The 15,485-nt window shown below is 50.4% G+C and overlaps 1 pseudogene across 1 annotated transcript; it reads right to left on the bottom strand.

Moving 5' to 3' along the window:
• Positions 1-2,488: 2,488 nt before the first annotated feature.
• Positions 2,489-3,429, bottom strand: LOC306815819 (olfactory receptor 14I1-like; annotated as a pseudogene). The gene has a single exon. The product of its transcript is annotated as an olfactory receptor 14I1-like (transcript).
• Between the last annotated feature and the right edge of the window lie 12,056 nt (positions 3,430-15,485).

Raw genomic sequence — 15,485 nt, 5'->3', positions numbered from 1 at the left:
GTCCATTGGAAAACAGAAGAAAACAAATCCTATCACATAGCTTCAGAACTGTTTCTCAGTCAATACCAGGCGCTAATCTTTATTATTAATTCCTTTCTGGTTTTCCCAAATGTTATCATCCTGGGAAAGGCTCAGGCCGGAGCTGAGAAACAGTCTGAGCATGGGAAAGGGTTCCCAGCATGAGAAACAGAAAAAGAGCTCCGAGCCTGAAAAGGCCTAGCAAATTTTGCCTGGGCCTTCAATGGTGTCCACATGCTCCATAATTTCTCATCAGACGTGGCTCACAAGGGAGGTTCTAAAAGACTGGAGGTGCAAATGTGACTCCATCCCCAAGAAGAGCTGGAAGGAGAATCTGGGGAAATGCAGGCCTGTCAGCCTGACCTCATTACCGAGATCCTGCAATTCGGACTCAATGACCCCTGCAGCACTTCAGGCTGGGGACAGAGTGGCTTGACAGCGGCTAGGCAGAAATGGACCTGGGGGCACTGAGGGACAGCAGGCTGGATATGAGCCAGCAGTGTGCCCGGTGGCCAAGAAGGCCAAAGTTTCCTGGCCTGGAAGAGGAATGGTGTGGCCAGCAGGAGGAGGGCAGTGATTATCCACCTGTGCTCAGCACTGGTGAGGTAGCACCTTGAGTGCTGTGTCCACTTGTGAGCCCCCCAATTTAGGAAGGACATGTAGGGGCTGGAGCAGAAAAGGGCAAAAAAGGCTGGTGAGGGGTCTGGAACACAAGTGCTGTGAGGAGTTGGCTGAGGGGCTGGGGTTGTTTATCGCGGAGAAGAGGAAGCTCAGGAAGACAAGGTGGTGTCAGGGCACAAGTTGGACTTGATGATCTCCAAGATCTTTTCCAGCCTGGATTATTCTGTGATTCTCTGAAACCACCCCTGGAGCAGTTGCAGGATGAGCCCTGGACCTCCTCTTCAGAAGCTCCAGCAGCCCAGGTCCTTCAGCTTCTCCACACAGCCCCAAAGCCCATCCTGTCAGTCCTGCAGAGCCTCTCAAGCTACTCCTCACTACCCAGAACAGGGAGCCCCACACCCAGACACACCAGCCCAGATATGCCTCCCTGGCCTATGGTGCCTCTGGCAAGGGAGCAGCACGAGGCACTGCAGGACCCTGCAGACTCTTCCAGAAGCACTTGTAGGATGATCCTGCTCCCCAAGGGATGTTCCCATGGTGCCAACTCAGGAACTGAAATGGTGAGTGCAGCCATAGAGGAAAGGGAAAACATGGATGGGCTGTTGCATGGGAGGAGACAGGGATGGGCAGGAAGAAGAAACCAGGATTAGGAAAGATGAAAGAATTCAAGGGGGAAGAAAGGAAAATGCTCAGGGCAGTTTGGCAGTGTCTGCCAGGTAGCCCTGGCTCTGCGCTACCAACATCTGCAATGGGACTGGAAACTCACAGCTCATGAGAACAATGTTTCTGGCTGACTTCAGAAGCCAGGACAAACCTGAGTGGTTTCCCTCTTATCCCCCAGCCCTTGCTGGCCCCAGGGGCTGATGGCATTTGTGCTCACTCAGCTCCATCTCCCCACAGCAGCACCATAGGGGTGCTGACGCCTGCTCTGTGCAGTGCAAACAGGGGCTCCTGAGCCAGTGCTGCCGTGTCTGTGCCTGCAAGGATGCAGCACCTGTGTGAGCTGGGAGAGAGGCCAGGGCTGCAGAGGGGGGATGTTGTTGGCAGGTGCATGAGGACGCTCTGGGACACTGCTCTGTGCTCTCCAGCACAGTGGGGATGGATCAGCCCCTGCTCTGCTGCTCCTTGCCAGGGTCTCCCCTTTGCTGGGACCTTGCAGGGCACCAGCCATGCTGTTTGCCCCCAGCCTGCCCATAGCCACCCTGGGGCTGATCACAGGGGTTTTCTGTGCTCAGCACTGGCCTGGCCAAGTGTCGTGGAGAGAATCTGGGCAAGAAGCCTGGAGCCCCTAGGCCCTGCCCTGAGGTGTCAGTGCTGCCCCAGCAGTGCCCATGGCCTGTCCCTGCTGCAGCCCTGGCACTGCCACCCCCAGGGCTGTGCTTGGCCCCGAGAGCACTCAGGCCCTGCAGCAACATGAGGGGCAGGAGGGCAGTAGGGCAGTGGCACAGGAGCAGCAGTGTCAACACGAAATGCTGCTGCTGCTCAGCACAGCTTCTGTGCCAGCACTGATCTGCCGCAGCTCTGCACACAGACATTGCTGCTGCAGCTCCAGAGAAGGGAACACAAGGGGCATCTCAGGAGGAATGTTTACTAGCACATCTTTCTTTTTTTCATTGAAATCTTCTGAGAGCACAGTTCCTTATTGAAACAGTCTGTGGATCTCAGTTTATTTGAAATGAAAAAGAAAGAGAAATGGCACAAAGAATGACCTTTATTTGTGAACATTAATTAAAAACAGAAATGACACAAAAAAAACAAACAAACAAAAAAAAAAGAGCCTGAAACCAAACAGTAAAGTGCTATCACAATTTACTTTTTTGCAAGTGATTTTCAGAAACTGGCAACCAAGTTAATGCTTCCAATATCGTTTAGTGATCAGTCTCCACACTTCAGCCTTGAGCTCCTGGTTCCTCAGGCTGTAGATGAGGGGGTTCAGGGCTGGAGGCACCACTGAGTACAGAACTGACAATGCCAGATCCAAAGATGGTGAGGACATAGAGGGGGGCTTCAGGTGAGTAAAGGTGGCCGTGCTGATTAACAGGGAGACCACAGCCAGGTGAGGGAGGCAGGTGGAAAAGGCTTTGTGCCGTCCCCGCTCAGAAGGGATCCTCAGCACAACCCTGAAGATCTGCACATAGGAGAAAACAATGAACAGGAAAAGCCCAAACACTAAACAGGCACTAAGAGCAATGAGCTCAAGTTCCCTGAGGTAGGAATTGGAGCAGGAGAGCTTGAGGATGGGTGGCAGTTCACAGAAGAACTGGTCCAGGACATTGCCATGGCACAAGGGCAGGGAAAATGTATTGGCCGTGTGCAGCAGTGAATAGACAAAGGCACTGGCCCAGGCAGCTGCTGCCATGTGGGCACAAGCTCTGCTGCCCAGGAGGGTCCCGTAGTGCAGGGGTTTGCAGATGGACATGTAGCGGTCATAGCACATGATGGTCAAGAGACAGTATTCTGCTGAAATGAAAAACACAAAGAAAAAACCTGAGCAGCACATCCTGAGTAGGAGATGTTCGTGGTTTCCCAGAGGGAATTGTGCATGGCTTTGGGCACAGTGGTGCAGATGCAGCCCAGATCAGTGAAGGCCAGGTTGAGCAGGAAGAAGAACATGGGGGTGTGCAGGTGGTGGCTGCAGGCTACGGAGCTGATGATGAGGCCGTTGCCCAGGAGGGCAGCCAGGAAGATGCCCAGGAAGAGGCAGAAGTGCAGGAGCTGCAGCTGCCGCGTGTCTGCCAATGGCAGCAGGAGGAAGTGGCTGATGGAGCTGCTGTTGGATATTTCTGCCATATGGGCATGGTGGACCACTGAGAGAAGACATTGACAAGCTGGAAAAGATTTTTTTGAGTCAATCCTTTGCAATTATATTATGAATCCTCTCAAAACTGCTTCTCTTCCTGTGGAGGAACTTCAGTTTTCATTTTTTTTTAAATATCTATTTTGCACTGCTGACTTACTGCCTCTTCTTCTGCATTGCTCTCAGCCTTAACACTGGGGAGTCTAGACGGAAAACAGGGCTCCTGTGCCCCATTGCAGTCAGACCTGCTGGTCCCACACAGCTGCCCTGTGCTCATTACACCCCCCACTAATTCACGGTGATCAAAATTACAGTGTGCTGGAAAAACAAAGTGGATTCTTTGAAGGCTCCAGTTTCAATGTCAATTTTCCTAAACCCTTCTCTCTTTCCCTGTGCAGCTGGACTTAGAAGGATATCCAGGGCTGTTTTGGCTCTTTGCTGCTAGGAGTTGTGCCTTTTAGGAGCTGTTTCTCTGTATCCAAGGCCTGATATCCCTTATCCCTGTACCCTTGCCAGAGCCCAGCTCAGTCCTGGGGGCTCAGTTCTTCCCTGCACACCCCTCCCAGCACAGGGCACTGCCCAGGGGCATCTCTCTGCCAGCAGGGCTTTAAGGGCAGCTTGCAGAAACTGAGATGCTGCAAGCCAAGGTGCTGGTGATGCTGTCTGTAACCAGAGGAGGGTGAGGAGGCACTTTGTGAGGGAGATCTGCTGATGTCCAGTGGGACAGTGCAGGAGACACAGTGACACAGACACACTTGACAACCCCTTTCACTTCCCTTGAGGAGAAAGCTGAGAGCAGCCCTGGCCATGCAGCACCATGTGCACAGCAGGAGGAATCTGCCCTGATGGGGGTCACTTCTTCCCCCTCCAACTTCTCCCCACTGTCCACGGGGAGCTGCCAGGCAGGCTGAGAGCTGACCCTGGCAGCTGGCACATGCCCTGGGCTGTCCAAGAGCCCTGAGGGCTGCAGGAGCTGCTCTGCAGGACAGCCTTTACAGCCCTGGCTGCAGCCCCAGCTTCAGCCCTGCAGTCATCCCTGGCAGCAGGAGCCATCCTGCCCTGTCCCTCTGACAGTGCCCAGGGCAGTCCAGCTCTGCAGCACATCCTCCTCCTCGTCCTCCTGTACCTCAGAGGAACTGGGAGAGTCCTCCTGACACATGTGCTGGCTCCAGGAGATCCCTCCAGAAGCATAGGGAACATTGCCCTGCACACACACACTCACCATGTCCAGGGCTGTGAAGATGTTTCTCCAAGTGAAGTCTCAGCTCCATGTCTTCCCAGTCCTGATTGTCTCTAACCTGTCTGTGCCTGGCTTCTGTCCCCTCAGTGACTGCAGGCAGTGCCCTCAGCCCTGCTGGGCTGGGAGAGGAGCTGCTCCTCTGCAGAAATGTCTTTTTGAAGCTCTTCTTGGTTTACCTTGGGAGCAGCCTCTGTGCCAGGAGACCAGCCCAGCTCAGCAGCAGAAACACAGCACAAGGACTTCAATGACTCTCTCAGGGATTTGGTGCTGTTTACGTCACACTCAGTCCCTGTGACTGTTCAAAAAAGTTTTCAAAACTCAAAATTTAATTGAAACTCCAAAGTTTCTCAAAGTTTTAATGGGTTCCACTGAGGGATATGACTGAAATTTTCCCCAACTTCCAGTTAGAGCATCAGGTGGCACTGATGACAGAGGGGAACAAACAAGTGAATGGTGTCTCTGATGCTGAGCAAACCTGCATGTGTTTCAGGAATTCCAAAAGCCAAGGCCTGAGCCCCAGGCCCTGGCAAGGCAGATTCTGTCCCTCCCTCATTGCTCAGGGCTCTTTCCGGGGCACTGAGCTCTGGGCATGTGCAATGCCAAGGGCAAGACCATGGGGTGGCCCCTACCAGGCTGCTGAGCAGGGACAAGGAGGCAATGAGGTCCCAGCAAAGCAAGGCTCACTTGTCCCCTGCTGGCCTCAGGCCCAGGGCCAGCAGCCATGGCCCAAGTGCTGCAGCAGTTGGCTCTGGCAGGGCCTTTCAGCTGCTGCCCATCCCTGTGCCCTCTGCAGCCCAGGCTGTGTTACGGTGTCCATGCCCTGCTCCTCTGTCCCTGCAGTCTGTCGTCATCCCCCGGCTGCCCCACCTCGCTGGCCCCTTTCTTTGCTGACAGCTCTGCATCCTGCCTGCCTCTGCTTGGCCACACAAAGCCTTGGGCTGCTCCAGACTCCTTCTGGGAGACGTGTTGCACCACAGCCCTTCTTGGAGAGAGAAATTCCTTTCTCCTTGTGTTCAGTCTGGACTGCCTCAGCTGTTCTTGCCATCAATCCTTCTTTCTCTTTATGTTTTCCACTATGTCAAAATGATCCACCATCTCTGAAATGGCCCTTCAATCCCTCTCCTCTGCTGTCCTCAGTCCCCACTCCACTGAGCATTGAGCTCTTTTGTCCCTATATATTTGTCATTTGCTTGCGGTTTCCAAAACCCACCTCTGGAGATCTCTGACTCCACTCCAAGGTGTTTTCAAATAAAAAAATTCAGCTCATAGTGTAAGCAAATCACCAGAGGAACAAGGACAGCCAGACCTCTCTGTTCTGGCTACATTTCTCTGGGAGAAATCCATGGATAGACAGAATTTAGGAGGCCAAATTCCAGTTTTGTCCATAGCCCCTGGATGAGAAGACCAGTCCTTTCCCATATGAAGGAAAGCACAGGGTCTCAGTGCTCCATGTACTGATGAGAAACAGCCCTTGTGATGTCAACGTCAGCTGGATATGTCAGGTCATGCCTGGGAGGCCAAACCAATCAGACCTGTTCCATCTTCTCTTACCTTAAGAGGCCCCTCAGTGTCACAGTGTTCTCCTTGCTTCTGCACTGTCACAATGGCCCTTTGATTCCATGAGGCCCCACAGTGTCACAATGGTCTCCATGATTCCATGGGGCCCGGCAATGCCACAATGTTCTCCATGGATCTACAGTGTCCTGCAGGATCACAACAGCCCGTTGGCTGCACGAGGCCCTGTAATGCAACAATGAGCTCTTGGTTCCACAAAGCCCTGCTGCTTCACATTGGCCCCTTAGGACCATGTGGCCCATCAGTGCCACAGTGATTTCCTTGGTTCCACAAGGTCTCATAGTGTCACAATTTTCCCTTGGATTTGTGGTGCCCTGCAGTTTTCTAATGACCCATTGGTGCCACAGGGTCCCCAAGGTGTCACAATGGACTCCATAGGAAGGAAACAACTGAGGCCCAGAGTTACAGAGGCAGATGAGGGACAGTCACCAGAGGCCAAGGACAGCCAGACCCTTGTCCTGGCAGCTTTCACTTGGGAGAAATCCTTGGATGCACGGAGTTTTGGAGGTGGAATCCCAGTTTCAGCCATGGATGCCTGGTCAAGACAGATGATTTTTTTTTTTCCATAGGAAAGAAAAGCAAAGCCCAAGTTTTTTGGAAAAGATGAGAGGTGTCTGCCCATGGACCAAGCCAGCTGGACTTGTCTCTCCTGACACCTTTCATCTGGGGGCAACCCTTGGATGTAGGTATTTTTGGAGGTGGAATCTCAGTTTTGGTTGTATGTGCCTGGAATGAAAGGAGAGTTCATTAGGAAGGAAAGCACAGAGTGCCAGTGTTTCAAAAGACACATGAGATCGAGCCCTCAGGAAGCCAAGGCAGCCAGACTTGTCAGCCATGGCAGCTTTGTTATGGGAGCTGTCCTTGGATCTAGGGAATTCTGGAGGTGAATTCCCAGTTTTGGCCATGGATGCCTAGAGGAGAATGACGGTTCTTTTCCATAGGAAGGAAAGCCCAGAGCCCGTGTTTCAGTCACAGATGAGAACAGACCCTCCACATGCCAATGTCTGTCAAACCTGTCAGGTGGTCCCCAGGAGGCCCAGACAGACAGACCTGTTTCACATTCCCTTTGTTTCCTGGGGCCCTACAGTGTCACCATGGTCTCCTTGAGCCCATGAGTCCCTGTAGTAACATAATATTCTCCTTGTCTTAATATTCTCCTTGCATCTGTAGTGTCACCATGGCCCTTTGCTTCCATAAGGTCCTGCAGTGTCATCATGGCCCCTGGGCTCCATGCAGCGCTGCTGTGTCACAATGGCTCCTTGGTTCTACAGGCCCACAGTTTCATCACTGAGCCTTGGTTCCATAGGTGTCCTGAGTTTCACAATGATCCCCTTGATTCCATGAGGCACCAGAGTGTCACAATGGTCTCTTTAGTTCCATGAAGTTCCATGGTATCTTCATGGTTTCCTTGGATCTGCATTGTCACAACTGACCCACGGTTCCATGAGTTTCTGTACTGTCAACAATAGTTTCTTTGTTCCAACAAGGCCTTGATGTGTCACAATGGCTCCTTGGTTCTGTGACATTCCATAGTGCCATGTATGGAAAATCACACTATGAAAAGTCAGTGTCCATAAAGGAGACAGAGGAGTCATTCAACTTTATTTGAATAAAGGGTAAGAGTCCAGGTACAAGGAAGATACAGCAGTCCCAAACTGCCTGCCACATCTTCCCCTCTTGAAACTGTCATTTTATGCCAAAGTTCATAACCTCAGGCTCCTGCAGACCCACTTGTCTGTTTAAGGAGCCAGGCTGACTGGGCGCTTTAATAAACCTGTTGCTTGAAATTAATAGAGACATTAAGACCCATTTCAAAGATGTAAACTTCCGTACCTTCAGTTACTGAATTCTCTTTAAAGACATCTTGCCTATCAGTCACACTGGCCCCATGGTTCCAAGAGGTTCTGCAGAGTCACCACGGGGTCCTTGGACCTGCATTGTCACAACTGACCCATGGTTCCATGAGATTCTTCAGTGTCACCAAGGTCGCTGTCAGAGAGTGGATGAGATCAATGTCCCAGACACCACAGGATGAGCTGTCAGTCAGTCACACAGTGGGCTGCTGCTGACCCAGGCTCTGATTGCCCCAGCAATCACAAGTCCCACCCGGGGGGAGGCCCACAAAGACCTGGGGGCTTAAAACACGGAGCAGGCTCTCAGCCCATGATCCGTACCCTACCTTCTGCTGGGATCTGTGTCTCACCCAGACTGGAACCCTAGGAGCTGGTAGCCACGTGTGTGTCTTTCTACAGAGCTTCTGTCTCTCTCTCTTGTCCTTCTAATGCTCTTTATATCTAAGAGTTTTGTGTACCTCAATTATTTAAGTGTTTGATGGTTTCTAAGGTTTAATGGGCTAAGCTAATCAAGTTCTTATGATATGTTTTTACGTTGAATTAGACATTGCAATAAATCCTCTTCCAAAGTTCCTTGATTTTCTGTACTTTGTCAGCAAAATTGTTTTGCCATTTTGACCTCTTGAGTATATCTGGCGGGGAATTCTCCTGTGCACCAAGCCTGAGTAAAGGAAACTTTGGTCACCTGCAGCATTTCAGTGTTCTGGGGTGTTACAGCCACTCAGGCTCACAATGGCTTCTTGTTTCCATGAGGCCCCACAGTGCCACACTGGCCCTTGGTGACATGAGCATCTGGAGTGTCACACAGGGTGATGCCATTTGTCCTTGCTGCCCCTCCCATCCCAGTGCCACAGGAACAGCCCCGAGCCGTCCGTGAGGGACAGGCCCTGCTGGGCCAGGCCTGGGCTCAGCCCTTGGCTTTTCTGGTGCCTCCAACCAGGCCAGGCCTTGCTCAGCATTGCAGTTCCTGCTCACAGCCTTTGGCTCCTGCAATCCTGCCCTCAAGGATCTGTTCTCACCAGTCCCTGGGGAGCCTTTGGCATCCCCTGCCTCAGTGGGGCCATTGATGCTCCAAGGGAGTTGGAGTTTTGCTTCTGACTCCTTGAGCAGCTTCTTCAACCTTCTCTCAGTGCCTGAGGGTCCTGGACTCAGGCCCAAATCCACCATGGGGATCATTAAAATACAGAAAGTTTTCAGGAGCTCTTTTCCTGTCTTTATTTCTCATCAAGTCTCCAGGGCTTGTGCAGTTGTTTGGAGTCAGTTTGGAGTTCTGTTAAGGAGGAAGATTTGAAAGTGTGTCTCTGACTTCTTTATTTTCCTCAAGGGAATGTTTTCCTGTTTTTCATTTCAGAGATAAACTGATAGAAGCTTTCCACAGGTGATCTTCGTGCTGAATGTCTGCTTAAGAGCTCTGGGCACAGAGAAGTATGAGCCCCTTGCAGACTGACCCAGTTCAGACAACTTGCTCCTCACCCCCAAACTCACCAACTCTTGATATCTCCCACCTGGGACTGGCAACCAAAAATATAAAAAAACCTTCAAAATATATCTTAAAATAAAAAAGTTATTAAATTATAAATTTATATTTTTATGAGATATAATATTGCTATTCTATACATTTAAACCTCATTTTTATAATTATATTAATAAACTTCATATTACTAGCAACCAAATAAATTATTGGTCATTGTTTCTAAGTAAGACAAATCCCCTAATTAATTTATTTCTCCCTCTTTAGGATAATTCATAATATTTGTAATCTTTTTATCATCTTTATTATCAGCTTTTTTTCAGACAGGGTCAAGTTGGGAACTTCAGGGTCCAGGGAGACCTTTCTGGGGCACATTTGGGGCAGTATTGGGTCTGGAGAAAAAATTTAGAAGGAAGTCTGGGCTTCAGTGGGGCACTTGGGGGTCCAGGGAGGCACTTGGAGGTCACGGAGGAGAATCTGGGACCCTTCGGGGTCTGGGCAGGCACTGGAGGAGCTCTGTCAGGGCTCTCTAGGGCGTGGGGGATGATGGGAGTTGTAGGCACGGGTATAGTAGGGTGTAAAGAGGCTGCAGAGCATCATGGGAGCTCCAGGCGCAACTGCAATGCCTCTTTGTGAGGCATGGGGCATGATAGGGGATGGAGTCTCAGCTGGAATGGCGTGTTACTGGAACCGTGGAGCATGATGGGAGCTGTAATCCCGGAACTGACTCTTGCCGAGAGTTTGGGGTTCAGGACGGCCCTGCAGGGACACTTTTGCCTCTGAACAGCGACTTGAGGTCCTCAGAGGGGAACGTGTACGATTTGGGAGAGCTTGGAGGGATCTTGGGGAGCTCTAACCAGGCTCTTTAGGGCAGGAATTTTAGACGACTGACTGGGTTATGAGGTGCTCTGAGGTCATGGGGGATGGCAGGAGATGAATTCCCAGAAGTGGCTGTAACGGGCATCTGTGGGGTTGGGAGCGTTCCGGGGATTCGGGGATGGTTTGGGGAGGTTCCCAAATGGGCGCTGAGGGTACACTTGGGGATCCTGGAGGACATCTATTGGACATATGGGGGGGGGGGAAATACCGGTGTTTTGTGGAGCTCAGGGAGTGATGGGTATTGTAGTCCCGGCTCCAGTGGGGCTCAGTGGGGCCGCGGGGCATGATGGGAGTTTGAGACACAAAGGAAAGATGGCGCCAGCTCCAGGCACAACCCCTGAGGCCCCGATCCCCGGCGCTGAACCTTCTTGGTGGCACCTTGGGCTGGCACACATCTCGGGAGTGTGTCTGTTTTCCATAGGGAAAATTAGGAGTTTTAGATTGCTTCAAAAGTAAAAAAAATGAAAAATTCTTCTTTCCCTGAGAGCAGCCAGCTATCCAATCAAAGTAGGTCCCAGGTGAGACAGGACAAACAGGATGGAGTTGGGAATGTGGAGCAAGGTTGTCCACACTGGGTCAGACCTCAAGGCACAGCTTCTCTGAGCAGGCCAGACCTCCTGAGGAGAGACCCTGGATCAATATCAATCGCAGAATCCTGCAATCACCTCTGCTTTAAAGAGAATAGTTATAAAACCCATCCTTTAAAATAGGAACAGATATTTTTAAAAAGCACTTCGAAGTATTTTAACATAACTATTGTAGGAAATGTTTCTAATGAACTGCACCATACCAGAGGGAAATTAAGGCAGAGCCATAGTTTATTAGGAAACCTCTCAAGAACTCCAAGTGAGAATCAATCTCCAAAGTTTCTTGGAAGTTTTAATGGGTCCCAGGGAGGAACATGAGTGAGAAAGTGTCCCCAAGCCACTATCAGAACAGAGAATTGGAGGCAGAGATGACAGATAGGGACAAAGAGAAGCCAAGTCTTGGTGCCCTGGGGCACAGCAGGGTCTGTGCCACCAAGGACTCTGAGGAGGCACCTTATCCTAAGTCACTGGGGTCTCCTGGCACAGCCTCAGCAAGGCTGGGCACTGTTACCCCTTGTGCTGCCCTCAGCATCCCCCCACATCCCAGTGCCCTCAGGGATGTGCTGGGACTAGTCCCTGTGGAGCCTTGGTGAGGAATGTCCCTGGGGGGCTCCTTCATGCACCCAGGGAGTGCAGGTTTTTCCAAGGACTTTGGGTTTTGCTTTTGCCTTGGAGTCTCTGAGAGCTTTATGCCATCAGATAATCTCCAATTATCTGCTTTAATTAGTCACTTGAGAACCTTTGTCAGTAACAACACTCAGTGGGGGCTCATTAATGCTTTAAGGTACTTCAGTTTTTTAAAGTACTTTTCTTTGTCCTTTCTTCTCTGAGTCTCTGAGAGGGTTTTGGGCAATCATGGCCTCCAATTCTCTCCTCCAAGGAGTCCATGAGGAGCCTGTGTTGGACTCATCATGAAGATTTCCTATGATAATTATGGAGAAACACTTCAAAGAGCTTCTAACAATTACACAGTCCTTTTTTTAAAGGGTGCTATTTTATTACTGTTGTCTTTAGAGCAGATGTGACTGCAACATTCTGTGATTGATATTGATCCAGGGTCTCTCCTCAGGAGGTCTGGCCTGCTCAGAGAAGCTGTGCCTTGAGGTCTGACCCAGTGTGGACAACCTTGCTTCACATTCCCCAACCCCATCCTGTCTGTCCTGTCTCACCTGGGACCCCTTACCCAAGACAGAACCCTGCAAGGAATGTGTGAGACCTTGGCACTCCTTGGTTCCTTGAGGCCTTGCAGTGTCACAAAGGCCCCTTGGTTCCATGAAGTTCTGGACTGCCACTGTGGAGATTTGGGTCCATGGTGTCTCATGGTGTCACAATGCTCTTTTTGGATCCATGAGGCCTTGATCTGTCACAATGGACTTTTGGTTTCATGAGGTTCTGTACTCAACAATGGTCTCTGTAGTTCCAAATTGTCACAACGGCCCCTTGGTTCCATGAGGTTCATTGGTGTCACCATGGTCTCCTTGGTTCCATGAGGCATCACAATGTCACAACGCACCTTTGGTTCCATGAGGTTCCTGCAGCAGGACTTTCCCCATGGCTCAGCAGAGCTCATCTGTTCTGTCCATCAGCTGGGCCATAACTCGGGGCATCTTCCCCCTCTCTGAGATTGCTGAGATAACCCAGGCTGAACATCTGTCCTGTCCTGAGTTCTCTCTGGTGCCAGGGAGGTGGAATTCCCAGCTGACCATGAACAGCTTGCTTTGTCAGGAGACTGAAGGGAGATAATCAATTTGGTGGTAAGTTACATTGATTCCTTATCTGTGCTGTTTCCTCACCTGCTCTAGTATCAGTAACTTTATTGTACGCAGTGACTGTATCTAGCTGCACTTCTTTTGTTTATCCTGTGTGGTAAGTAGTCCATTTAAAATCCCATATCTGTTAATCTTGAGTCCGTTCAGTAAATAATTCAATTTATAGCACACCTAATCAGGCATTTTTAGGAACTTGTGAGCAACAGTCATTTGGGGTGCAGGTTACCTGAAACAGAGCGACTGCCAGTCTGTGCTTTAAGAAGGATTTTTCTAAGCTTTCATTCCATTCAAAATATATTTCATTTAAAAACAAGAAGTGACAAGATCTTTTTTACCCATTTACACCTCTTAATGTAGTCGGAACAGATACAAAATCAAGACCCTTTATGACTGACCATCAATCACACTTTGTTCCTACCCCCACCCCACCATTTCCCCCTTCCAAACCCTGGAACTCAGAGCAGTCCTGTGCAAATCTGAGCTTCCTCCAGCCCAGGCTGTGCCTGCAGCTTTCAGCTCCTTGGCACCAGCTCCCACCTGCTTTCCTTGCAGAAGGAACTGCTCAAGACACAGAGGGATGTTCAATTATTGTAAGCAAGCAAATCAAGGGAAGGCACAGCTCCATAACAAACAAAAATCATTACTCTGCTGGATATTAAATCCACTTTCACAGCAGACAGTCTCAGACTAATAGAAAACACATTCTGTGCCCAGCACAGATCCCAGGATGTCCCAAACCCTCCCAGCCCCGATTCTGCCCAGATTTGCTCTTTGCACACACGAGTTGCACACTGAAGTCACGAGCTCCCTCCATGCCCAGAGGAAGGAAAAGAGAGAAAGTGGCTGCAGAGCTCTCTTGTGCACAGCTACAGCTGCACTAATGCCAATCTTCTGGGCTCACTTGAACTTGATCCAACAGCCTCTTCAGTATCCGTTCCCTGGATAAAAATCTGTCTGGATGGCTCTGTGCTCTCCATCAGCTCCTGGCTGGCACTGCCAGGCTGGCATGAGGAGCCCCTCAGCCTTCCCTGCTCCAGGCTGGACAAGCCCATCTCCCGCAGCCTCTCCTCACAGCCAAAGGGCTCCAGCCCCACCTTGGAGGCCCTTCCCTCACCCTTTTCCAGCTGCCAGACATCATTCCTGCTCTGGGGAACCCAAACCAGGCCCCAGTGACCTGGATAATCCATGTCCTTGATGTCCGGGTCACACAGCCCTGGCCCCTTTTCCCCGTGTCATGCTCTGGGGTTGATTTGTGGAACATCCTTGGGGGAGGCTGTGGCTCCAGGTGGAGCAGGGGGATACAGAGGGACAGGGGACCCTGCTGGGCATGAACAGCATTGGACTTGTCTGGGAAACTGTTAGTGGGGCTGGGGCAGAGTGACCAACCCAGTGACCTCACACAGCCCAGGTGATGATGCAGAGACAGCCTACGATGTTGTAGCTGCTTGATGACCTCACAAAACCCACTCTGTGATGTCATAGCCCACTCTGTGACCTCATGTTACCAGACAATAAATTGCCCACCCCACGTGAAACAACACAATGCTTGTTCTCCAAAACCACTCGCCTCTGGAAACCACATAATACCTGTTGTGTAAGAAGGGGAACTGGAATTCACCAGCCTCAGTGTCCTGCCAACTCAGCCAGGCTGACTGGAACATTGGGGGTCCATGACCACCAGGAAACACTAGAGAGACCCCCAGGACAGAAGAACACTCCCAAGGAAAGCTCTGTCTCCTGCTGTTCACAAACAGAGGTGGGCTGGTGGGAGATGTGGTGGTCGGTGGCTTCCTGGGGTACAGTAATCATGAAATATTTGAGTTTTCATTATTCTGTGAAAGAAGTAGAGGCATCAACAAAAGTTCTACCCTGCAATAATGGAGAGAAGACTTTGGCCTATTGAGATGTAGATTTGTGCAGAGAGTGCCAAATCAGGTATTGAATTTTTTAAGGGATACCATCCTTAAAAACAAAAGGGCTCCAGGAATGATGGACACACTGCAAGAAAGAAATTTTGAAGGAGAAGGAGCAGCCTGTCCCTGTGTGCCAAAAGTGAGGAAAATGACTGGCCTGGCTGTGCATGGAGCTTTTTCCAAGAACACAGGGAAAAAAGAGGTTGCATCATCTTTGGATAGAGGGGCAGGAAACTCAGGAAATATTTAAGGCTGTCGCTCGGACATGCAGAAAGAAAATTAGAGAGGTGAAAGCTGCGTTACGACTTAAACTGGCCACCTGTGTGAAGGATAACAAAAATTATTTTTTCAATACAATATTGGCAATAGTGGGGTAAGGACAACCTACATCCCTTATTGCTTATTCCCTTTCATATTTTCAAAAATAAAGCAGGTTGTCCTCAGGGCAAATGTTCTGCTGAGCTGGTAGATGGGACAGGGAGCAGAACAGACCCCTGTAATTCAAGAGAAAGCAGCTGCTGACCTACTGAACCATTCAGGTGCTCACAGGTCTCTATGAAGCACTTGATATTTATACTAGGGGGATGAGGGAGCTGCTGGGAGGTGCTCATCTGTTGCCGTACACGCTAGGAGTCGTGTATATTAATGACAAAGACTTCTCCAGCTATGAGGCCATAGAAGCATTTCAGTGAAAGTCGGAACCATATTTATAGTGTGGTTCGCAAGTCTCGAACAGGACAGGCATCCATTGGAAAACAGAAG

Source organism: Erithacus rubecula (genome assembly GCF_903797595.1).
Source record: "Erithacus rubecula genome assembly, contig: scaffold_242_arrow_ctg1, whole genome shotgun sequence".
Taxonomy (NCBI): domain Eukaryota; kingdom Metazoa; phylum Chordata; class Aves; order Passeriformes; family Muscicapidae; genus Erithacus; species Erithacus rubecula.
This window is presented reverse-complemented; position numbering and strand designations above follow the sequence as displayed.